Source organism: Parasteatoda tepidariorum, chromosome X1, assembly GCF_043381705.1.
Source record: "Parasteatoda tepidariorum isolate YZ-2023 chromosome X1, CAS_Ptep_4.0, whole genome shotgun sequence".
Lineage (NCBI taxonomy): Eukaryota > Metazoa > Arthropoda > Arachnida > Araneae > Theridiidae > Parasteatoda > Parasteatoda tepidariorum.
Window position 1 is genome coordinate 53844601 of NC_092214.1, and position 25461 is coordinate 53870061.

A 25461-nucleotide genomic window follows, 5' to 3' on the forward strand; every position below is an offset into this window, starting at 1 on the left:
ATATACTATATATAATTTTTTCACATCAGATTGACGATCATATTCACCAACGATTCTACTCTTCAATGCAAATTTCTGAGGCCAACACGAAATGCTAAGGAAGTATATGAATATCTATTTATTTAAGCCAAAATATAAACATAGTTTTTGTGTCAAAACCTGCGAATACAAATAATCACTTTGAAATAGGAATTAAAAATGTTAAAATTAATGAGCGATAAAAATTCCTTTTTATGTCGTACAAAAATATTTCAATTTTCCACCAAATCATAGAGTAAATTCAAATTCTTTGGTGTGAGTTTTTTCTCCTTCGACGTTTTGAAATACACAGGATAATAATAGAAATGAAAAAATTTTAACGAATTCATTGTTTTTCCAGTAAATTTTAATAGATGTATTGATTCATTTTTAGAATTCATTTTTATCATCAATTATTTAATCGGATCTTAAATTAGCGAAGCATATGTAAATAGAAGGGTTCTGAAAAAAAAGTTTTGACTCATTAAAAACAATAGCAGAGACTTCAGGAACTGAAATATATAAATGATAAAAAATAAACCTAGAACAAAAAGAAAAAAAACTCTAAAGGCTTAGAAATGCGTAAAAGAATTAAAACCTAAGCCTTTTCAACCATATAAGGCAATTTTGAAAAACTCATAAATGACAGTTACTTCAAGCTCTACAAATCACGTGATCTTTATTTTAATTCACCTTTTTCAACTGATGTACTCTTGGTTAACACGGTGGTTAAAACAAGATTTCCAAACCTTTGAAATATTTGACCAAGGTCGAACCTGTTTAGATCAGAGAAGTGGCCCACATTTACTAAAACTGGACATTGCGTCGCTTTGTTGATCATTTCACAATATAAAAGATGCATTTTTTCCCCGCCCATACAAAGTAAGAATCTATAAAAAAAAAATATGTTATTGTCTTTTAAACTATTATACCTATTTGTAAGTTAAAATTTTTTTTCTGCCTATTTGTTAAGTATACTTATTAAAGTTTATTTGTTAAAAGTAAGCGAATCCATTAATGAACTGAGTTCAGTAGTTCATTTTTTCATACATGTCACAATGCATCCAGCTCCGCCCTGCGCTCAGCGTATTATGCTGCAACTTTTACATTTGTAAAATATTATTTAAATATTTTGGTACAATAATCTTAAAAGAATAAACTATCGAAAACTGCGATATTTTTTTTCATTGTTTGAAAATATAACTGTCTTAATCCCCTTAAGGGATTAATAGAAAATTGTCAAAAAAATAAGTCACAAATTACTTCTTCAAACTGTAAATTACGATAAAACTAATGGAAATTCTTGATAATAAATAAAAATCAAATATATAAGATTATATTTAAGACAAGAAAGTTTATTATAGTCAATTCATAAGTTTAAAAAAAATAGAAATATTTGGTGTAGATAATATAAAATGTGAAAAATTCTAATTAAAGTAAAAAAGAAATGCATTATCAACTGCTACTTCGATAGGATTTAAAAGGAACAGGAAGGTTTTACTATAATATTATTCATTATTTATGAGTGCATAAATTAAATAAAATACTAAGATTAGAAAGCGGAGAGTATTTTTTAGATAGTATGAAACGCGATAAGTTTTAATTAAAGTCAAGCAGAAATGTATCCTCAGCTTCTACTTCAATAATGCTTACAAAAGTTGGCTGAAATGTTTGCATAACTATTGTTAAATACGTAGCAGTCTAGCAATATACAACATAAATAAAACACGAGAATAGGATTAGAAAGTGAGTAATATTTTGTAGATAATATGAAACGTGGAAAATTTTAAAAGAAGTAAAAAAGAAATGTATCATCAGCTTCTACTTCAATAATGCTTACAAAAGTTGGCTGAAATGTTTATATAACTATTGTTAAATACGTAGCAGTGTAGCAATATACGAAATAAATAAAACACAAGAATAGGATTAGAAAGTGAGTAATATTTTGTAGATAATATGAAACGCGGAAAATTTTAAAAGAAGTAAAAAAGAAATGTATTGTCAGCTTCTACTTCAATAATGCTTAAAAAAGTGAAATGTTTACATAATGTTCAATATCTAGTAGTATAAATAAAAGTAAAGTAAATAAATAAATAAAAGACAGGATAATATAAGTAAAGTAAATAAAACACAGGATACGATTAGAAAGAGAGTATTATTTTGAAGATATGAAACGCTAGAAATTTTAATTGAAGTAAAAAATAAATGTATCATCAGCTGCTACTTCAATAGTACTTAAAATGTTGGCTGAAATGATTGCTCAACTATCGCCTAACATGTCGTAGTTTACAAAATAAATAAAACATAAGGATTAGAAAGCGGATGATATTTTGGTTTCACATCATGTCAAAATGTAGGTAAATAAGCATTAAAAAAAAGGATAAATGATTATTTAAATTCTAAATTTTCTGCCCACGTATGAATTTATAAACAAACAAGGACAAATGCTTATCTGATCTTGTTTAATGAATCATAAATGAGTGGGTTTTGAATCTAAAACCCACCCTAACCTAGGAATAAAATAATGAATGTATCAGGTCAGTTGTTTTTACTTACGACAGACTGGGTTTTCAACAGCTTCTCTTTTGTTTCTTTCAATTTCAACTACGGATTATTGTTTGGAGCACTTTAAATTAAAATGCACGACAACCTTCTGTAAATGTTTTTCAAATATTTAAAGTAGAAGTAAAAAATTTAAACATTTGATTATTGGTTTTATAAACTTGATTTCTAATGTTTTTACCCCGCCATTACATGCAAATAATTCAATGGTATGTATTGGGGCTGAGTTGGCAGGGCGTTGGGCTTATGTCCAAGAGGTCTTGAGTTTGATCCCAGCCGGCCGAAAACTTCCTATGCAGTAAATGGCGACTGATGCACGTTAAATCTGACGGATTACAAAGTCCTCCATGTTGCCATAACAAATCAATAATTCTGGGAGTACTGAATTAGAGATTAATCGTTCTCTGTTTCAGGTCAAAATTGCGATTTGCGGATGAATGAAGTATGAATGGATCCGCACTATTAATGGGCTGTGACGTGTGTGTAACTTCGTTTTGCTTTGGACTACAACTCATATGAAATATTTGGAGCAATATAGGCTACATTTTCCTTAAAAAAGGACCATTTTCACATGAAACTGTTCTTCAGAATTATTTTGACATAGGTACCAGACAAGTTACCGGAATTTCCATTAGAGAACAACAAAATGAAACTGGTAATATAGATGGATGTCGTTGTGTTTTTCACTAAAAATGTTTTTCTGGATGATTTGAAATGTCGGTTTAGCATTACATATATTCCCTGATTTAAGCCTTTCTTATTTATTCTAAATAATTAAAATGCACTAATAAACCATAAAAAAAAATGCTGAAATATCTGTTAATTTAAGATACTGCATATACAACTAAAACAACATGCTTTAATATTAAAAAAAATTATTACATTTTTGGAACAAAATCGGTGGAGACGTATCATGATAACGCAAGTATAAAATTCTTAGAGCATAACTATACCAATTACTTAAATTTATGTGGAAAATATTTATCTTCCAAATAATATATTATTAAAATATTATAATTTGGGAGATAAAGCATTTTGCTACAGTAAAACCAAATCATATTAAAATATTTTTACCTTATCGATATCAGAAGACAGCTGATATTCCAGACATTGCAGTAATGATATACCTGATAGTGCGAGCAAAAAAATCGTTTGTTATTTACGGCATGATAATAAGAAAAAAATAGACGCTTTTACTTAACCTAGAGCAAAAGGTTTGTGATGCTCGCCTTTGGCATGGAAAACGAGTTTTCGTTTCAATGCAAATTGGTATACAGCCGAACCTATTGGAATGCAACTAACGAGTTAGATGAAGAAAAATAGAAAATATTGGAACACACGGAATGTTTTCCTCGTCAAATTTTTTAATTTTCTTGATGAAGTTTTAATGGAGAAAGTCTTCCGCCTAGTTTTGATTACAGGAAGAAATACTCTGTTGTTAAAAATCTGTTACAGTTGATGACTATTCATGGGTACATTCGCTCATTAACTATGTTTTAATAATATAGAGGTCATTGATAAGAATTCGTATTACTTCGCAATAAAGATTGAAGCAATTAGCATATGCTATTTTAAATCTTTGTGATGTATCATAAACACAGGGTGATTATGAAATAACTTTGCTGACATATGAGTATCTGGATATACTGTTTGAGAAAACAGAATAAAATTGTGTACATTTATTTTGATCTATAAGCTCACAAATGGTGTTAAGAACGATTTCGCAGCTGTCGCGGTTACAGTTACAGTGACAAAATGTTAAAATTTTCAGATGGCAGCACTCACTTTTTTTGATCAAAACGTAACGTGACTCTATATTAGTTGTGAGCATATCCTCCCAAATTTTTTACTTACATACATCGTTTCTATTAAATTCATCAGGGCCTGATTATCGCCTAGGCCCTAAAGGCATGGGCCTAGGGTCACAATTTCTGAGGGTCCTCAAAATTTTGTAAAAAGTATAATGAAAGGTGGGCTAGCTTTGTGTTGGTTTAAGTATTAAATAAAAAACAGTGTTACAACAAACAGTATTAAATAAAAATCAGTGACTTGTAGCAAAAATCACCGATTTCAATTGTTTGTGGTCACCAAACTATTTTTATTTTGATACAACATTGTTTTGTTGTTTTATATTTTGCTTTAACTTATAGATACGTAAACTTTATCTTAGAAAAATAATCTTCAATTGTCTTCTTTTAAAATTTCTTCGAATGTTTCTCTTGAATCATGCAGTTCAATAGATTCTTTTTCATTGTTCGGACTACTCTTCAGTAATTTAATTTCAAAATATGTTGTAACGGGGCCGGAAAATTTGGTGGACCCTGAGCCTGAATTTGTCTTGATCGGTCCCTGAATGTCATCGGGGGTAGGTATTAAATCAGATATTGAAGGAAATGAAAAAGGAAATGAAAAGAGGGATATGTCTTGCACGTGATATACGCGTTATCGTCTTCGGAGGATTTTCAGACATGCAATTTTATTCCGAAGAGTCCATGTTCCTTTGGGTATCGAGAAGCAACTAACCCCGACGAACTTTAATAAACTCATTTGTAATGTATTTGAGTTGACATTGTCCAACGCTGTGGAAATCAAATTCAGAGCTTCCAGAACATTTATTTTGCTTTAAAAGCATCTTGCAGGCCGTGGGGATCAAGAAAATGAAATGATTACCTAACCAGCTATTTAGTGTAACGTATTTTGAATGATTCGATAATTACGAAATTCTAAGGCTCACGTTCGTTGGAAAAAATTCCACTCTCGAATTTTACAATTTAAGTTCCATACTTCCTTTTCCCTCACACACAGAAAAGGACAATAAGAATAATGTCAGAAAAGCTGCAAAAATCTAATAAGCAAGTCGCTATTTGATAGAAAAGAAAAGAAAAAGAAAAGTTTGTGCGAGCTTCGTAGAGAAACTTATAAAGAGGGATTTTCTTAAAAAGGGTAACGTAAAATCCGTGATAATTTAACATCATTAATATAAGAAATTTTTCACGGATCAGCTGAAGATGACGTTGGAAGCTGGATAACGAACGAAACGGACAACGCAAAACCGATATTCCGTTATTTTTATATATATATATATATATATAAGATNTGGCAAACGTATATATATGTATATTATAAAAATATATACTATATATATGTACATGCACCATATGATTCCAGGTGACTATATTATTACGAAGTCTTTTTAAACTATTTTAATAAACTTAGGCGATGGGTGTCAAACCTTTTTATTTTTCTTGAGATTTGTAGGAAAACACGTTATAATATGATTTTTAAATTAGAAGTTTCGAGTAATCAATTGATATTTAAAAGAAACTTTTTTAAATAAGAAGATTGCAAGTCTTTTTTGATATTTTTGTTGTTGATATTATTTTATTTCATCTTTTAAAATATTATTCTTTCATTAAAAATGCGTATTAAGAATATTTTTAATAAACTTATAATTCTAAAATTTTGATAAAATTTATTACTTTCAAAATTGTTTTTGTTTTCAGTATTACCATTTTGAAAATAATTTTCAATAATTATCTAAATTTTCACATTGTATTTTTGTATCTTTTTTTGAAAATAATAAAATTCTTACTTCAATTAGCTAATGTTAATGTTAATGTTGTTAATTTACGTCGCACTAGAGCTGCACAAACTTCAATTAGCAATTTCAGTTTATGGCAATTTTATTGTTGATGGTTTAGAATATTCAAATCGCGTACATTCTTAGCCAAACTTGCACAGAGAAAATATTTACTTGAATGCATAAAACCCACTTTTCACCGAGTTTTCAACATTTAAATAAGTGTTAAAAGTGTTTCAAGAAATATTTCTCAGTAAAAATTCCATCAACAACGAATAAAAAATATCTGGAAACCATTGAAAAATTGTGCTAATTTCTTAAATTCTTTTTTTTTCTTATATCACATTTCCAATAACAAACAATAATGAAAATAAAAAAGAAAAGACACCTAATAACATAGATCTACCATGAGCAACGATTTTAAAAAAATCCTCACGTTTATACCTGAAAAAAAGTTCTTTTTTTAACAAAAGGAAACCGGTAATAAAAGAACGATAAAAGCCCGTTAATACTTCTTTTTTTCATAACTTTCTCAATGCTTTCACACCATTCATTTTATTGAGCTGAATACACAATTTTCTTTATTTCTTTTCAGAAGAGTGCTACTATACAAGTAAATCCGAGAATTAAAGAAATTGAGATCAAGGATATTTGGATTATACCAGTTTTTCACATGAAACAAGTTTCTCATATGTCCCGCAGATATAACTAATAAGGAGACAAAAACTTCAACTATTACGTATAACTGGCACACTAATATACTTTTGTTCATTGTCTGCCTTTATTTTAAATTACATCATCGCCTTCTCTTCTTAAGCCCTTGACATTTTGGTTAAAGAAGAAAATTTTTGTGAAAATAATAAAGAATCTATGTAGAATGTAAACGAAGCCCCTTTCAGTGTTAATCAGTAATATTATAATGCAATAAATGAACAAAATCTCATTGCTCATTAAATATTGCATTATACGCAAAGAAAACCTAAGTTTGGATTGATTACTTTTCAAATTCTCTTAGTTGCTCAACAACTGCAATAATTTAAGGATCAACAATGGAACTACGTAGCTATTCCAGTTATTTTAATTATTATTATTGCATTTATTTCAAATTAAATGCAATAATTATTAATTACAAATTATCATTGATGATAACAAATGTTATTTTTTACTTTGAAAATATCATTAAAAACTTAAAGAAAAAAAAGAACAACTTTACTTTCAGAGTAAATCTCGAAGATATGCTAAATCGAAAATTGAAAAAAATAACATCAGATTTCATGTATCTTTATACTATATATAGGCTATGGGCGCCATTAGCGTTGGGAATGTGGGTATATGTCCCCCTCAATAATTAGAAATTTTTAACAGCCCCCTTCAAAGTTTCTGACAAATAAGGAAATTTTTCAAACTATCACCAATTAAAGTTCACCAAAAGTTAAAAAACAAAAAGGAAATAAAAATTATTTAATTATCAGATATTTTGCAAATTTAATTTTTTTTTCTTATCTGCGAAATTTAGAGAATTATTGTAACTGCGTATTTTAATTTCCTCCCTCTCAAAAACTAGAGCCCAGCAACACCCATAAGGCAAACCATATACGATAATTCATAACAATAAACATCAAAATTTAGTCAAATGTTAGCAAGTTTTGCAATTTTTTACTTCAAAACATTTCTCACTACTAACTTCTGTAATACGTGAATGTTAAAGCACGTTATTTTTATTTTAAAACATGCCTTTTCTTATATAAAATATTTATGCTCATATAAGTTTCATGTAGGTTTGAAAATTAACTAATGACAAGATAATGAAAAAAGAGGAGTAAAATGGAATTCAAACTTAAATTTTTTATTTACGAATTCTTTAAGAAAATAAAAAGTTGCAGGTGCTTTTGCCGAAAATTGCTTTGATAAAACGCAAACTGAGTTGCCTCTTTTATTGCATATTTGATCGGCAGAAATTGTCTTAAAACCAGTCACGTCATCACAATCACGTTACATATTATAGTGTACCTATTTTTTTCAGAAATAAATATAGAAAATTGATTACAATACGTAAAAATTCATAAATATATTTTTACTTTTTCTACTTTAGCTCAGGCTTGTAAAATAAAAATGAATTTTTTAAATTTTTTTTGTTTTTATCCAAGACAGTTTTGCATGCGTTTGCTGCGTGCGATAGGGGTAATATGTTAAAAATGAAATGGTAAACTACTACGGCCATTGTCACTGCTATATAATCCTTTGGAACTGAATAAAGCTGAATAAAGGTAGTTTTTTCAGTTTGTTTCTTGAGTGTTTCGTATCAACAATAACGCGCATCAAAAAAAAAAAAAAAAANAAAAAAAAAAAAAAAAAAAGGAGATATAAATTCTAAGCGGAGGAGGTAATCGATGAACGAAAAAATCTCCATTTCTCTATTCTTCAATTAGAAACCTAAACCCGAACTACGATAAATCTGGAATCGATGCAAAAGCAACCAATGTCACTGTTTGACGAAAAGGTACGCCTTCGGCTAAAAAAGGACAACTTTTATCAACAATCGAATGCTTATCAGCAAAACGAACTAACTCAAACTTCAAAGGAATGCACAGGATATAGTTTAATGACATGAAAGCTGGATGCAGTTAACCTGCGAACTTAAAGTGAGAAAATTAAATGGTGCTAGACACTATGTTTGACGAAATAACAAAAAGTAGAGTAATGACACACAGGAACGAAAGGAGTTCACGAGAGCAGTGGTTCCCAAAAGATGTTCCGCGGAACCCTTGGGTTCCATGCAAGTTCATAGGTGTTCCGAGAGTATTGACTTATTTTTAACCAGTAATGATTTTTAAACCTGTAACTTACACTTTTGTCCTATCAATGACACATAATTTATTTAATATTTTTGTTATTTGTATGAAATGCCAATGGAAAAAAATAGCAAAATTAAGAAGAAAAAAAAACTTCAACCATATATTACAAAAAAAATACGCATTTATAAAAAAATGCATTAGTATTTCTAATCGAATTTTTCAATTCAAAATAAAGTAACTAAATTTAAACTGTGAATGCTTCTCTGATAGCGTTTTTTTTTTTCTTCGAAAATCCTAATTCAGCTTATTTTATTTATTTAATCTAACGCACACACCAAAAGTAAATTCAGAACTAGATTCGAAGTAGTTTCAGAGCAGTGAATTCAACTGCCGGACATAGAACTTCATTTAAAAGTTTATTTGATAAAATAATAAAAAAACTTAATAGCCTCATTAAATATTTTCTGAATAATAATTAGATAGTAAATTAACTGCTGCTAATGGCTTAATCTGTAACTTCAAGGTTCCGTTAAAAGAATCGGAAGGATTCCATAGGCCGAAAAAAATCGGGAACCCTTGCACAAGAGCAATAAAGAGAGGCTACTACTGAATTAATCCCATATCAGAAGTATAGAAATATTTATAACAATATTTTCTCAATAAATTAAAAATGTTATTTACTAATAATTTGCGAATTCGACATCGGTTGTTTTTGCACTGAGCTACAAAAATAACTTTAAAGAAAAGCATTATTTTTAAAGTTAAACACCCGCAATAGTGCTTGAGGTTATATATATAATTTGAAATTGTGGCTATTAATAATTTGGTACTCCTAGTACAACATTACTTCCAAAGATTGCATACAAATTAAACGTAATAAAAAACAATATGAAAGTCGTAAAGATAATGAAGTTTCTTGCACAAGTAAATGAAAGTTAAATGCGTGGAATGTGCACTGAACTGAAGGTGGTGAAACAAGCAATTAAAGGTTATCTCTAACAAACTGCATTGTTCCTTAATAGTAAGACAGCGTAACAATGATACGAGTTGTGTTAGAATGCTTGAATAAAACTATGACTACGATTCACATTATGTAGTAACACTATACATTCATCTTGGGAGGCAAATTTAAATATATATAATCAAAGCAAAATCCTGAGAAAAGCATACATAATGCTAGAAGTATTTTAATGTTTTTAAATATTAATATTGCGCTAAAAAATTAGTGTCTGTGAATAATGCGTAGTTTTTTAAACTTACGATGGGTATGTTTAAAACACGTGAGATAAATGTGCTACACTGTCAGAATTTTCATTCTGAAATTACGGTAAAATATTTGGCAGAAGTCTGTCCGTCCGATTAACCATAAAATTTATGACTAGGGACATTTTTTTTTACCTTTACGTTTTTGAAACTGTTTTAAATTGTATGGTTAAAAAAACGGAAATGCAAAACCACACGGTTTTGTAAACATTTTCAACTAGAATGGTTTCTAAACCATAAAAATAAAATTTAAATGGATATTGAGGCTCTGTTGGTGCTGCGTAATTTATGAGTGAATAATAGTTTTGTATTAAATAATAATCCGGGGCCACCAATTGAAGAGTGCCGAAAGCTGGAAACTCTTCATATAATGAGAGAATTGAAGAACGATGGTGGTGTCAACGCTTTGATTCGAATCCTTGTTCAGCTGGTCATGAGACTAAACAATTAGTCCTCTCAGCAACAGTATGTACTCGGCTACACAGAACAAAAAGGATTTATAAGGTGGACTTAGTTTTCACGGATAGAATTCTGGTTATTAAACCGTATTAGGTAAAAACAACCAATAAACACTTTTTCTCACACTTAACAGTTTGAATATCATAATTTTTTTTTATCGTTATTTGACTGTTTTAGTTGAATAAGATAAAGTAATAATTAAATAAATTGCTATTTAACCATTTTTATAGAGAAACTTCCAATAGTATATAAATCATTCTGAAGACATTTCGTTACATGTTTTTGAAATATTATTACGTGATATGGTATTTTGTGCACACTGTTTTTGACGTAATATTACGTTCTGATTTAGTCCTTCCATTTCGCCTTGTTTTTGACATATCATTTTGTTTTCTACTCCTTGCCTGCATGCTAACAAATAACAAAGATTGCTTGTATGCTAGCAAAGAGAGATAGAAAGATATCGATAGAAGGATAGATAGACAGATCTTTTATGAAGATTATTTCACTAGTCCTTATTAATTTTTTTTAATCACATTTGATGTGCTGAAATGAAAATTAAAACATAAATGACGTTTAGTGGAAAACGAGTTAAGACACATTTTTCCGAAAGGGGACATTGTTAATTCAAACTTTTCTTTTTTTAAGATTCGTTTTCGTATAGATTCTTTACAAATTTCCAGAATTTCCCCTAGATAACAACAACTTTACACAAAAAGCATATCACAGCCTACATGGAAATAGTGATGTTTTTCACTAAAAGTGCTTTACTTTTTAATTTGAAACCAAGGTTGAGCATTATATTATCCCAAGCCCCCCAATTAATGAAAATTTAAGATAGATTTCTTCTTTGCACGGCTGAAAGCTGAGATGAAAAAAAAAATGCTGTTTAACATGTTCTACTTTATATAACTCAAACACTAACAACTACTTTTGTTCAGTTCAACGAAAATTAACTAGAACTAATTAACTTTAATTATTAAACCAAACGAATTACCACATTTGATTTAGTTTAACTTAATTAAATAAGTTTGCGTAAACATTTTGTTTTATCTTATAACCATCGTTGAACAGCCAACCCAATTTTTGGGTTTACGACTACTAATGTTCAACTCCGCAGCCTTGTAATTTTTAACCCAATCCAGAAGACAAGGGAACTACAGGATCAAGTATCGGGAGAAATTTGCCTTCGTGGAGTACTTTTAGCTGGAACTACACCGCATTTGCGTTACAAGGAGAGTAAGACCACGAGAACCTCCCACTGTTAGCCTGACGGCAAAGAGACTCTAACTCGTGATCCGTCACCCAATGAGGATATTTTACGTCAGCACTGTGGACGGTGCAAGTCGGATGCGGATTCGTATCGATCAGCCGTCACAAGGATTCGAACCCGGTTCACCTCATTGGAAGGCGAACGCTCTATCCCCTAAGCCATCGCTGCTCTGCGTAAACTTTTACAATTTTTCCAGATACTAAGTAAGTTTGTAGTCCCTGTTTTTAAATTGAGAACAGGGATAGTTAATGAATCAAATAACTTCACACGCATTTCAAGTATGATCTAAAAAAAGATTAATTATCAAAGTTGAAAGCCTGAGCTTTGAGACCAAAATGTTAGCTCTATAAACCAATATTATTTTAGCACAAGGAAAACTGATCAGTTTTATAACAATGACGTGACCGACTGATTGAAATGCCCATGTCAGTTAGCAAAGTGTTAAACATCAGTGATCACAAACACTTAGAAAAAATTCCCAGACAATGTCCTGATTTTTCCAAACTAATTTTGTCGAATTTCTCTGGATTTTTTTAGTGATGACTTAAATTTTATTATTAATTTTTCAATTATACTTTTTTCTGATACATATAATATGTTACAAAACACTTCTGTTTTCTATTAGAATTGCAATAATTTTAAACATTTGTTCTTAATGACCATTTTTTAAGAAAGAAATCTTTGACTTTAATGTACATCGCGTAAAAAAATAAACGGACCACCCTAAATAGCTTTTGATTTTAATATTTCATTGGATGTGACCTTAAATATATTAATTAATTTTTGTGCAGACTATATTTTAAATTAAGAAATAAGACACAAAGAGCATTTTCTCTGAATAAACATACCTTATTTTCGACGGATTCGGATTTCTAACCCTTAGAATATAGGGGTCACCGCAATCTGTGAAATATGGTCCCAATAGTTTGGTTGGGAGAGCGGTCCAAAGTTTGGACCCTTTAATGTTAATTTTACTTTTTACATATTTCGTCATACCCCGAAAACTTTTTAAGCGAATTGAAACATTTTTGCATACAATCATAAAACTCATTTAACCAAAGATAATACCATGCAAAAAATTACTTTGCGTAAACTTTTTTTATGATTTTATTTAATATAAATTGAAGATCTCAAATTTTAAGAAGATACTTAAAATTCGACCTCTCAGGAACTATTCAACCAATTATGATCAGTATCATTAGATCAAAAGTTATTCAGGGTGGTCAGTACTTTATTTTGCGCTATGTACCTCAAACCTTTTAGTTTCTCTGACTTTTTTCCTGACTGAAAAATTTCCATGACTTTTCCATAATTTTCCTTAATTCCCCAGTTTTTTGGCTGCGCAACCGTTAGTGCTATAGGTCAAAAAAACTTTAAGCAATATCATCAAAGTATTTAAGGACTGTAATGTATCAAAATATGTAAAATATACCATCTTAATCAAGGATGGAGAAACCGCAACACGCATGCCACATAGTAGCATGACAGAGTCTAATAGTGGTATGCGAAGAGTAAATGATAAATTAAAAACTTGAAGAAAAATAATAATGTCGTCTTCAGGAACTTTGACAAATTCAGTAAAAGCCCTTGTAAATACACTCGGTAAACATTAAAGAAATAATTAGAGCATAATATAATCAAAATATCGTTCACAATTAACTGATACATGAACCTAAAATAAATTTTGTGAACATCTTCTCACTACGCTATACCAACTAAACAAACTAATTCCACTATAGATGACTAGGGATTAAAACTACAAACGCAAAATTCATATATGTTAATTAAATACTGATTGTTCACTAATTGTTTAGAATTAAATGTCAAAGGTTATTCATTTATTCATAAATTAACTGATTAAACCTTTAAAAATGTTTACTAATCACAAAATTAAAGTTTAAAATTTTTCTTTTATTTATTATATTATTTTTTAAACTTCAGTATTTCAGAGATTTGCATGACGAAAAAAAAAATTGGTATTTGCATAAAAATCCCATAATTAGAGTATAAATAACTTTTTCAAAATGTTGGAAAAGTTGGAAGCGGTACGCATAATTATTATTATTTTTTTTGGAGAGTGGCACTCTTTCCAAAGAGGTACACCATCCCGAAATGCTAATTTACAATACAGAAGCCTTTGGCGACCTGCCCGCTTTTTTGGAGACTTTTATCTTTTCAGTAGTTGGTCTCAATTATAATGTAAAAATTTATTTCTTATAAAATTTGCGACCTGAACTAAAAAAAAAGTCATGAATTATTATTATTATTATTTTTTTATTTAAGAAAATGCTGAACAGAAGAGTGGGTTGTTAAAGGCAGCTGGATTGGAAAATCACACTCGGGATCAAAACAGAAGCTGAATATCTCATCCATTTAATTGTTTTAAAATGTCTTAATAGCAAACGAAAATCAAATTTAATTTCATCAAACACACAAATATAAATTAGTAAATAAAGCATGCTTTCAAAACTAAAACGAGTATTTTGGCATATGCATTCACTAAACCTTTCTAAACTATCCAAAAATGGAACATCAATTACATAATTTGTGAAAGATGAGTTCACACAGCACTTTCGCTTCTAAAGTTCAGATGAGAATTGTTAGAAGGACGTAAAAGAAACGCAGGAAATATTTCAAAGCCGTAATGATACGATTGAACTTATGCTCTACTTGACGCACCAAAAGGATTTATACAGTGAAAAATTCTTTTTTAAAATCATCCGCAACCAACCGAAGAAAACTAACATCCTGCGTCCATAATTGAGAACGTTCTAGCTTCTCGTTTTGGAATTAAATACCGAAGCAAATACATATGAGATAAGAATAACAAACAAACAAATAAGTAAAAAAAAATGATTATTGATATTTCAAATACTCTCAGTTTGTAGCACGGAAAACTGTATGGCAAATGAAAGCATTTTAGCTCTTAGACGCAGAATTTTTACTTAACATATTTCCCATAATTTTTTTCATTATTTTTTATTAATTTAGGTAAAATAAAAGTAAAAAAAATACATAGCATAAATATTTAGCATTTTAATATTTTATTGTTGTGATAAACAGCATGAGACACCGGTGTTTTTTTCTACGTCACAGGTTATATCTTACAAACAAGAATCACTTCAAAACAATATTTTTTTTTTAAATTTGCAGTTATTTACAACTATTTAGATCTAAGAGAAACAGTTATTCATCATTAAAATTTCTTTAATTTACGAAATCAATTATTGATATATTTTAAGTATGAATGAAATTGTTTTTTTTTTATTCATATTCAAAAAATTTTTTTCCGATAATTAAACAGATTTTCTTTAGTTACTATCAGACTGTTTTATATAATTAAAACTTTTCCACAATATACTTTCGCTTGTAATTAGAGCTTCGGAAAAATATATATGAAACTGGGTACAAGCGCTAAATACATTAATCATTTATATTTTCTGTTGATTTTACGAATTGTCTGAAAAGTGAATAACTATAAACAATTGAAATTTAGTAGATAACTAGATTTAAAAAAATTTAGTAAAATAAAAAAATATGTACTTTTTTTATAGAACTTTAATTCGGGGTGTGAATTTGCGTGACCATTTCCATAAATTATTATTTTTTTTTTCTAAAATTCGCAATTCTACGATTTGTGTGAACAATTTTGAAAATAGAGATTTTTGAATTTTTAAATTTTTTGCTGACAACAATAATTTTAACAACAATATGTACTTTTCTGATGTTTCAGAATTGAAAATGAAACATTTAAAAGAACAAATCAATAACAAAATGACATGAAAATAGCTCAGACATATTCCATTTCCTGTCAAGTACACTGTTAGAAATTTCTCGGTAAAAATGCTTAAATAGCAATTTATTTAATTGTTATTTTACCATATTCAACCAAAACAGTCAAAGAACTATAAATAATTATTTTCAAGATGTTAAGTTTGAGAAAAAACGTTTATTGATTGTTTTTACTTAATACGGTTTAACAACAAGAATTCTATCCGCTCCAACTAGACCCATCTTATGAAGCCATGTTTGTCAGAACTGGGTACATACTGTAGCTGAAAGAGCTAATCTGTCAATCTCATGACCGGCTGAATAGGGTTTCGAATCTCAGATTTGGCACCACAATATTTCTTCCATTCCATCAATGCATGAAGAGTTTCCAGCATCCTGCACTCCTCAATTGGTGACCCTGGGCCATTAGAATACGAAATTTTGATTTACGCATAAATGCCACAGCCCCCACTAAGATCAAATGTATGTTTATGGTTTAGAAACTAGACTAGTTGTTAAAACTATGTGGTTACAAAATCAGATAGTTTTGTATTCATAGATTTTTAACAGTCGCAAATGGTTTAAAAACTTTGAGGGTCAAAAAATGTTCCCAACCATAAACGATTTGGATAGTCGGATGGACAGCCTGCTGCCTGTTATTTTACCGTAATTTAAAAATGAAAATTCTAAGAATGTAAGGTGGCCTTTCCATACCTTTGATTTAAAATTAATAGAAATGACATGCCATCTTAAAGAGCAACAAGAATAAAAAAAAAAGAGGAAAAAGTTTGTTTAGCCTTCTTAACCAGAAAATTAATTAAAACGAGTTGGTAACGTAGGTTATTGCACTGGGCAACGAAATTTCTAAATCCTTTGAGTTCAGAAACACGTAGAAGCGCTAACAAACGAAAGGAGTTGATGAACTGCGAAATATTATTCAAAATAATTTTAAAATATAAAATATTTATAAAAAATTCAGTTGATTTGATATAAAATGTTAATATTGCACAACACTAAAATATACAGTTCTTTTTTCTATTCTTTTGTATGTCTTTATTTTATTGTTTGTACCATGTCCTTGTCTTTCAGTGCTATAGTGTATATATTTCTTATCTCACGAAATTTTCAAAATTTCTAGCGAATTTTGTTTATTGATATTATAATTATATCCCTGATTTTTTTAAAGAAAAATAGTAAAAAAAACTTTTAAAGGAATTTTCAAAGTTTGAAAATCTTCCAACAGGCGGTTTCACAGCCAAAGGGGCTATTCAGGTTAAGATTCCAAAATTTAAAGACCAACGACTTGGTGGTAGCTATGTGATTAGCATTGCGCACAAGACATCTTTACCTTCCAGCAAACTGGTACCTATCGATCGGAAGTTTGGTAGTTTTAAAGTCTCCACCGTGGAGAACCGCGATCCCTTATAATGACAGCTCAGGAGTCACGGTGGATCAGGTGATAGAGCGTTCACTCTCAGGTGATCCAGTTTCGAATCCCAGTGGTGGCTATTTATTACGAATCCCGGCTCGCACCGATCATGGTTGTGATTTATAGATATCCCCAGTGGAAGCAGGATAATGGGTTTGAATATCCATTCGTTCGAGCTAATTATGGGAGGTTTCCCTCTGCATATAACGCAAATGTGGGTTAGTTCCATCAAAGGCTTAAATGTGGGGTAATTAAATCCAGGAGTTTCCTTGTCTTCTGGGTTATAGGTTCACAATTACAAGGTTCCGGAGTTGAATCTTGATTGTCGTAAACTCAGAATTGTCTAAACTGTTAAATGCCGGTTATAAAATAAAATAAAAATAGAGTCACCACATTGCCTTAAACACAGTAACATCGCTATACCAATTTGTATATAGCAACGCAATGGTGAAATATTTGATTAAAAGTAGCTTGTCTTAAATCTTAAACTTATAATAATAAAAAAACCATTGTAATCAATTTTTAATCTAATTATATGTAAGAAATTTCTGTGAATAAATATAGTATAAATTCCAGAATGAGCAAAAATTTTAAATGTAATACAATTTAATGCCATACTATAATATTTGTAATCACATTTGTCAAAATACATCGACACTTTAAAATTCACTTGCAGAAATTTTATAATTAATCCTATGCATAAAAAATAATAAAAATTAATTATAAAATACTGTTCAACAAAACATGAATAATCATCTTTATCCTTGGCCTAAAATGTTTAAATATAATTGTTTAATGATTCGAAGAAATTAAATAAAAACTAGTTGCTCTAGTAAAAATATTTTGAAATATGGCGAGTAAATTAACTTTTTAATTAAAACATAATAAAAAAATAGTATGAATGGTGAGAATTTCGAACAATGCAAATACTGGTAACCACGAATTAAAAAGTAATAATTTTACAGGTCAATAGATTTTCAGTCTACCTTTTCAATTAAACAAGACTATAGCAACGTTTCAACCATAGGGTTACGCGAAAAGAAAAATATAGTAATTTATCTTAAAAGAATGCATTTACAATTTCAATTTAAATTGAACTATATCAGAAAACAAAGCGATTCTAAAAGCCAAGTAATTACATAGGCATGAAACAATGGTTAGTTTTAAATTTCAAAGTAAAAATACTTTTAAGAAACAGCAATTTCAGGATTGAATTGCCAGAGAAAATGTTTTTTTAATGACCTATAATGTCTTTTTGAAAGTTAACTAATATACTTCGTCTATCTATTGGCATAGATAGACTGCATTTCTATGCACTTGTTACAATAGATCATCATATACTAGGAAATGTAGTATTAAAAAGTATTGGAATTACGATGTTTTTTTCGCACTATTTGTAAGAATGACAATGGATAATGGTCAGTAGTTTAACAATGATTTATAGAATATTATTTCACATGATCATATGAAGGTTTTAATATAAAACGTTCTTATACGATTATTTATTAGTATTAAAACAATTTAAAATTATAATGTTTTGAATTTAATGGAAAATGTATTAGTGGGACATTGTTTTGAATCACGGAAAATTTCTTAGGATAAAATAATTATATATGTTTAAAATCTAGATAGATTTTTATTCTCTTTTTAGACGCCGGAGCTTAGCATATGATATTCACTTCACGATGTTAAATTGCGAATAAGATAATCATGCGAGTACTGAAAATCTTCGGTACTGCGCAAAAAATGTATTTTTTACAAATTTAAATATATCATAAAGCTTTATAAAATATCTCATTGGTTCCAAAAGTACTGGAACAAGCTATTTGCTCTAATATGTTACTTATTCAGAGAAAAAATTTGGTTCAAGACCAATCTATTCAATTCTTAATTTGTAAAGACAAATATAAAATTGGAGGGCTTGAACATATATAATAAGCCACGTTTCTGAATTATTTATAAAAATGTGAAAATAAGACGTTTTTCATGCATATGATATTCACTTCACGATGTTAAATTGCGAATAAGATAATCATGCGAGTACTGAAAATCCTAGGTACTGCGCAAAAAATGTATTTTTTACAAATTTAAATCTATCATAAAGCTTTATAAAACATCTCCTTGGTTCCAAAAGTACTGCAGCAAGCTATTTGTTTCAATATTTTACTTATTCAGAGCAAAAATTTGGTTAAAGACTATTCAGTTCTTAATTTGCAAAGACAAATATAAAATTAGAGGGCTTGAAACAATATAATAAGCCACGTTTCTAAATTATTTATAAAAATGTGAAAATAAGACGTTTTTCATGCAAGCATTCTGACATTTTTGTGTGCTGTTCTGTTATTCAATGGAATGAAATATGAAAACTTATAAAATACCTATCTGAAAATAATACTAAGGCACAATTTGGTGTAAAAATTTCACTTTTGGAAAAAATCTGACTTATCACTGTATATATTATCACTATATTGCTCACAGCTTTCCAATTCTTCCAACAAACATAGCAATTGTTTTATTGGAAGTTATTCTTGAAACATTCAGAAAAAAATTGTCTTTTTAGTTTTGATATGTCTTTCATAAAATATAAAAGTCTAATTTTTAGACAATTTTTACCATTTGAAAAGAAAATATTAGTTCGAAATATTAATGTAGACATCTCACTTTTACACATTTAAGTTGAAGGCATTTAGCGGATTGGATACTCTATCATATCACAGCGCGTATTAAAATGTTATATGCTTTCATGAACTTTTTTTCTCAGAAAATACTGAATTGAAATACTGATTTACAATAACTTTTCTTATATTTGGTTCTTTTTTATGAAGTTGTGGTTTATTTTATTTAGTACAGATTTTATTTCATTTATTTACTTTTAAGTACGAAAAAAAATAGGGTATCGCCGATCTAAAAAAACTGAATTGGACTATTTAATTTCATCACGTATTAAGTTATATGAGAATTCAAACAGATTTTTTCCTTTTAAAACAATGAGAAATAGAAAATATGCATACTATACTAAACAAAGCTAAATAAATAATTTTGTAGTTTGCTTTGATGTTTTATACTATACAACTAAACAAAATTCAGCAAACTACACAAACCAAAAAGATTTTACGAGCAAATTTGTTAGCAAGGGGAGAATTAATCTATATCCAAAGCTATTAAGTTTACGATGGAATAGTTTGCAGTGCAATTGTTTTTAAGTAGTTTATAATAAAATTTTGTTATTTTCTATACGAGACGAGGGGAAAAAAATTCATTCGATGCAATTTTGAGTGCGAAGGAAATGAAATGATATATATATATATATATATAAAATTATCCTGATACATTTTTTTTATTCTTTACACTAGAACATCGCTCACTCTCTTTCATTTCNTAAATACATTACAATTTCAATAGTTTTCAACCGCTATAAAATTAGTAAACCGAAAACAAACAAATAAATAAACGTGCGTAGAAAACTTACTTTCAGTTAGGAGTAAAGAAAGCTACCTAACGGAAAATAAGTGCTGCTAAATAATCTCTCTCCTAAAACAAAAACAAAAGACATTCTGATCTTTGTCACCCCCAACAGTTAAATAATACTTCTCAGTTGAGAAGAAAAATTTTGTAAACAAAGCGCATTTATTTATATTTTCAATTTAAATATTGCTAAAAATAGAAAAGCATATTGCTGGATTTACTACAAACATTGCAATATTTTTCGCAACTTAGCAGTTTTTGTTTAATAACCAACGTAGAAAAACTCATATTACATTTCAAAATCTAAGAATAAACTCGCAAAATGCTTTGAAACGCATCTAAATAAGCATCGATAGCCACTAGTGCGTTTTGCTATCTATAAAGTAAATATGACATCAATTTTATGTAAGTTTTTAAAAATTATGTAGGCATGTAATGAACAAAATTATAAAGATTTCCAGACAAAGTATTTTTGTTAATATTTTATTAATTTTACCGTTTAAAAGAAATGTAATGTAGTAAGATTTAGTCATTAGCATACAGCGAGAATTACATACAGTTGGAATTAAATTCCAATGATAACTGATTAGTGGTAAATCGTCAACAACTGATAATGTTAATAAACAATAAGGAAATAGGGTTAAAAATTTACTAACTATAATAAAAAAATTGATATTTTAAAATAAATTTTAAAAATGAAATTTATCTGCAATTATTTACATACATTTCATAGATTCGTATCGATTAAAATAATAAACCTGGGTACACCATTTTGTTTGGAAACTGCATAAGTTTGGACATTACATTTAAACATTTCACTGCATTCTACAAAAATTCAAAGTCAAATAGTAAAAGTGAATAAGATTTTTTTTAATTATTTCTAGTTAATTTGCAGTTAAAAAATCATTATGTTTTAGCATTGATAGGTGTTTTAAGCAACAATCATTTTAAAATATCTATAATTTGTTAATGTATTCGAGGAACATTTATTTATAGAAAAATAAAATTCACACTTTTCTTTTTTGAAATCAAAAACCTTTAAAAAACATTATTAAGTGTGTTTAAAAATACAACAATTGCTTAAGTTTTTCTCTAAATTTTAAATTATAGACAAATTTTATAATAAATCAATAATAGTGAAAAGTATTATTTGAACAGTCAAAAATATCCTAGATTTTACCTTAAAAGATCAGAAATAAAGTGAAAACGACACTGTTAAGAACAAAAATTTTATTTGACGCATAGTCAATTTTATTTATTTATTTTTAAATTTGAAAAAAAATAGGATATTGCCGATCTACAAAAACTGAATTGAACTGTTTAATTTCATCACTTATTAAGTTATATGAGATTTAAAAAAAATTTTTCTCTTTACAAACGGTGAAAAATGTAAAATAATTATATCATACTAAACAAAGCTAATAAAATACTCTTTTAGTTTACTTCGTCACTTTATACTAAACAACTAAACAAATTACAGTAAACAACGCAAACCAAAAATATTTTACGAGTAAATTTGTTAACAAGGAGAGAATAAATGTTTTTTAAGCAAGACTCGTTTTCAAATATCGACAATTTGTTGATGTATACAAGGAACATTTATTTATAGAAAAACTAAAATTTAATCTTTTTCTTTTTCGAAATCCAAAAATCTTTAAAAAAATCATTCAGTAGTGTTTAAAAACACAACAAATTTTAAAGATTTTTGTTTTAAATTATAGCCGAATTACCCAATAAATCCGTCAGAAATATCCCAGATTTTAACTTAAAAAAAAAAATCAGCAATAAAGGGAAAACGAATCATTAAAGTGATCAGCAATAAAGTGAAAACGAATCATTAAAGTGATCAGCAATAAAGTGAACGAAAAAATCATTAAGCAGTGATTAAAAATACATCAAATTTTAAAGATTTTGGTTTTAAATTATAGCCGAATTTCCAAATAAATCCGTCAGAGAGGAGCCGTCAGAAATATCCTAGATTTAAACTTTAAAAAAAAAATCAGCAATAAAGTGAAAACGAATCAGTAAAATGATCAGCAATAAAGTGAACGAAAAAATCATTAAATAGTCATTAAAAATATATCAAATTTTAAAGATTTTTGTTTTAAATTATAGCCGAATTTCCAAATAAATCCGTCAGAGATGAGCCGTCAGAAATATCTTAGATTTNAAAAAAAAAAAAAAAAAAAAACTAGCAATAAAGTGAAAACGACAATGTTAAGAACAAAAAATAACGCAAAGACATATTGTAAAACTAGTGCAAAACACTTAAAAATAATATAAAAAAATGAAAACTAAAAAAAAATTGAAAATTTTTCGGAGAAAATTAACACAAACTAATGTCAATAAATAAAAGAGAAGATAGACCCACCTATTCACGGAGCATATATCCGAGATGAGAGTTACCGAAACTTATGCACATGCACACCTATTGAAATCCGTAGTGAATGAAAACGCACACACTATCCACTTAGTCTTGCCCAAGCAAAGCAAGGACACATCGACAAAAAAAAATAAAAAGTGAAATGAGGTCATAGAGCGACAACGCTCACAGGAGTATCGGGCTGACCATCTCTTACTTCAGGTACGACAGTCCAGCTTTCTTTTCAGAGAAGCAATGAGGATTGGAAAGTTAAAACATTCACGACTTGTTAGAAAATATCGCCTTGAAACCGGTCTTATGCGTAGTCGGTTTTTAAGAATCACGCTTCGGCGATAATTTCGTTTCAGTTTTTCATCTTTTGCTTTTGTTTCATTTTTATTGTTTCGTAGTAGAATTTTTTTTTATATCATTATTTTTTTTGTTTGAGATGGGTGCTGTCCCGTGGGTGAAAATCGTTTAACAGTTTGGGAAGTAAAGCGATGTGGGTTTTTTATGTTCCCAGAAGTAGTTTCGGTTTTGGCGTAGGCGTATTTTCTAGTTTCGGTATCGGGAAGGGGGTATGTGCCATTTAAGTGAAGGGTTCTCGAGATAGCTTTTATATACTTTTTTTAGGGTTGTGGAATGTCAGATGGAAAGTTTTTGTTATAAATAATTTGTGATAAAATTTGAGATAGGACAGCGGAGTTAAAAAAAATATGATAAGAAAACGAATCTTTTTCATTTTTATGAGATTTATTGCACAAGAAGTGAAAACAAAATTGCGTATCCGAAATGTGTCATTACTATGCTTTATTTATGTATTAATATGATTATATATTGTGAGTTCCAGAAATACTCATTGTTCCCTCGGCGATAGTTCTCAGCGAATTAATTATAAGTATAAAACAAACATACATTGCTCAAAATTTAAAAAGTGAGCGTCCTGAAATATCTTTTGACCTAATGATCTGATGAGTTGGAGAACGTTACCGTAAACATGTTAATTAATTAGTGAAGACACTATTCTAAGTAACGAAACAAAAGCACATACTTTCTCTGAATTAACAAGCGCTTTTTTTCGACGAATCTGAATTCTTGACCATTAGATTATAGGAGGTAGCCACAATCTGGAAAATATGACCCCGAATGATTTAATTATTGAAAAAAAAATTATGGGAGTTTAATAGTAATTGTATCGTAGGAGGCCCCTTTCGGCTTCAAACCCAAATTTGGTTTAAATCGATCCATATATAGAAGGTAGAAGGAAAAAAAAAGGAAAACATTTGAAGTTTGTTCCGTACATTTGAAGGAATTCCTCAAAGAAGCTGAATTGCTATGGAGATTTAGAATAATTAGAAAATGTGTGGGTCAAATTGGTTTTAAATTAAAGCAGAATTCTCATAAGAAGAGATTTCTACCAATTGTATTTCACATTACTGCTAATTTCAACAAATTGTAATGATCAAAAATAGATTTAAAAGAAGAAAAGTAAAAACGAAACGTGATTTGTAACAATCAAAAAGATATCAAGTCAATACTTTTCTTCCTAAAAATAACAAAATCAAATGTTTGAACTATATTTAAGATTCACCATACTCAGTTATAAACAGGAATTCTTTGAGAAACTATGCATTTGTAATAACTACCTATAAATATATAATAACTATCTATTTGATATCTAACTTGAATTAATATTAAAGAAAATCTTTCAATTTTTGTAATGGTGTGTGTGTATATATAGGGGAGAGTGGGGTCAATTGTAACAGGCTACGATTGTAACAGAGCAAAAATTTCGAGTGTCGGTGTTTTAGATTTGGTCCCTAGGTGGCGCACAAGGTGTATTTGATGAATCTACATGTACACCCCTGCTGGCAATCATTTTTATGTACTTTTGAAAGAGTTACATCACAAAAGATATTTTCAAGCTACGTAAGTACTTTTTTTGGAATTAGAATATTATATTGTAACAAAGTAATTTTGTTTAAACAAATAAAAATTATTAACCGAATATGTAATTGGACACCTTAATTAACATTTCAATAAAAAAAAATTAGTTTTGTTAATTTACTAGCATTGTTTTTGACAAATGAAGCAGAAATGGCGTCTTGGGGACGATTGTAACAATAAGTAAAGGGACGATTGTAACAGCTGAAAATAAAGAATCTTATGTTTACAAACCATTACTTAACTCTTTAAGAACCACCAATAGTTTCCTATATCATTTATATTATGTTGCATGTGCATTATTTTATTTGTCACCTTTCACAACATAAATTAAAATTTTCAACCTTTTAAAGTTAAAAGTTTAACCCTTTAGGTCTCTGCTCATTATTATTTTTACTCCTAAAATATCACTACTATTTTGATCAATAAAAAAATATATCACAACTATGGTAATATATATAATTATCTATGTTTTAGTTGAATTTATGAACTGTTACAATTGACCCCGTAAGTATAAAAATGCGTTTTTAAAGCAGCAAT

The 25461-nt window shown here is 28.8% G+C and overlaps 1 protein-coding gene across 3 annotated transcripts in view; it reads right to left on the bottom strand.

Moving 5' to 3' along the window:
- Positions 1-25461, bottom strand: part of LOC107450095 (uncharacterized) — a 174169-nt gene that overhangs the window by 27476 nt on the left and 121232 nt on the right. Inside the window, exon 1 of one of the 3 annotated variants that reach the window (XM_016065818.4) lies at positions 22987-23351. The exons of the other annotated variants lie outside the window; for them this stretch is intronic. The gene's annotated coding sequence lies outside the window, so the exon portion shown is untranslated. Of the gene's footprint in view, positions 1-22986; positions 23352-25461 lie in introns of those variants that run through there. 3 annotated transcript variants of the gene reach the window in all.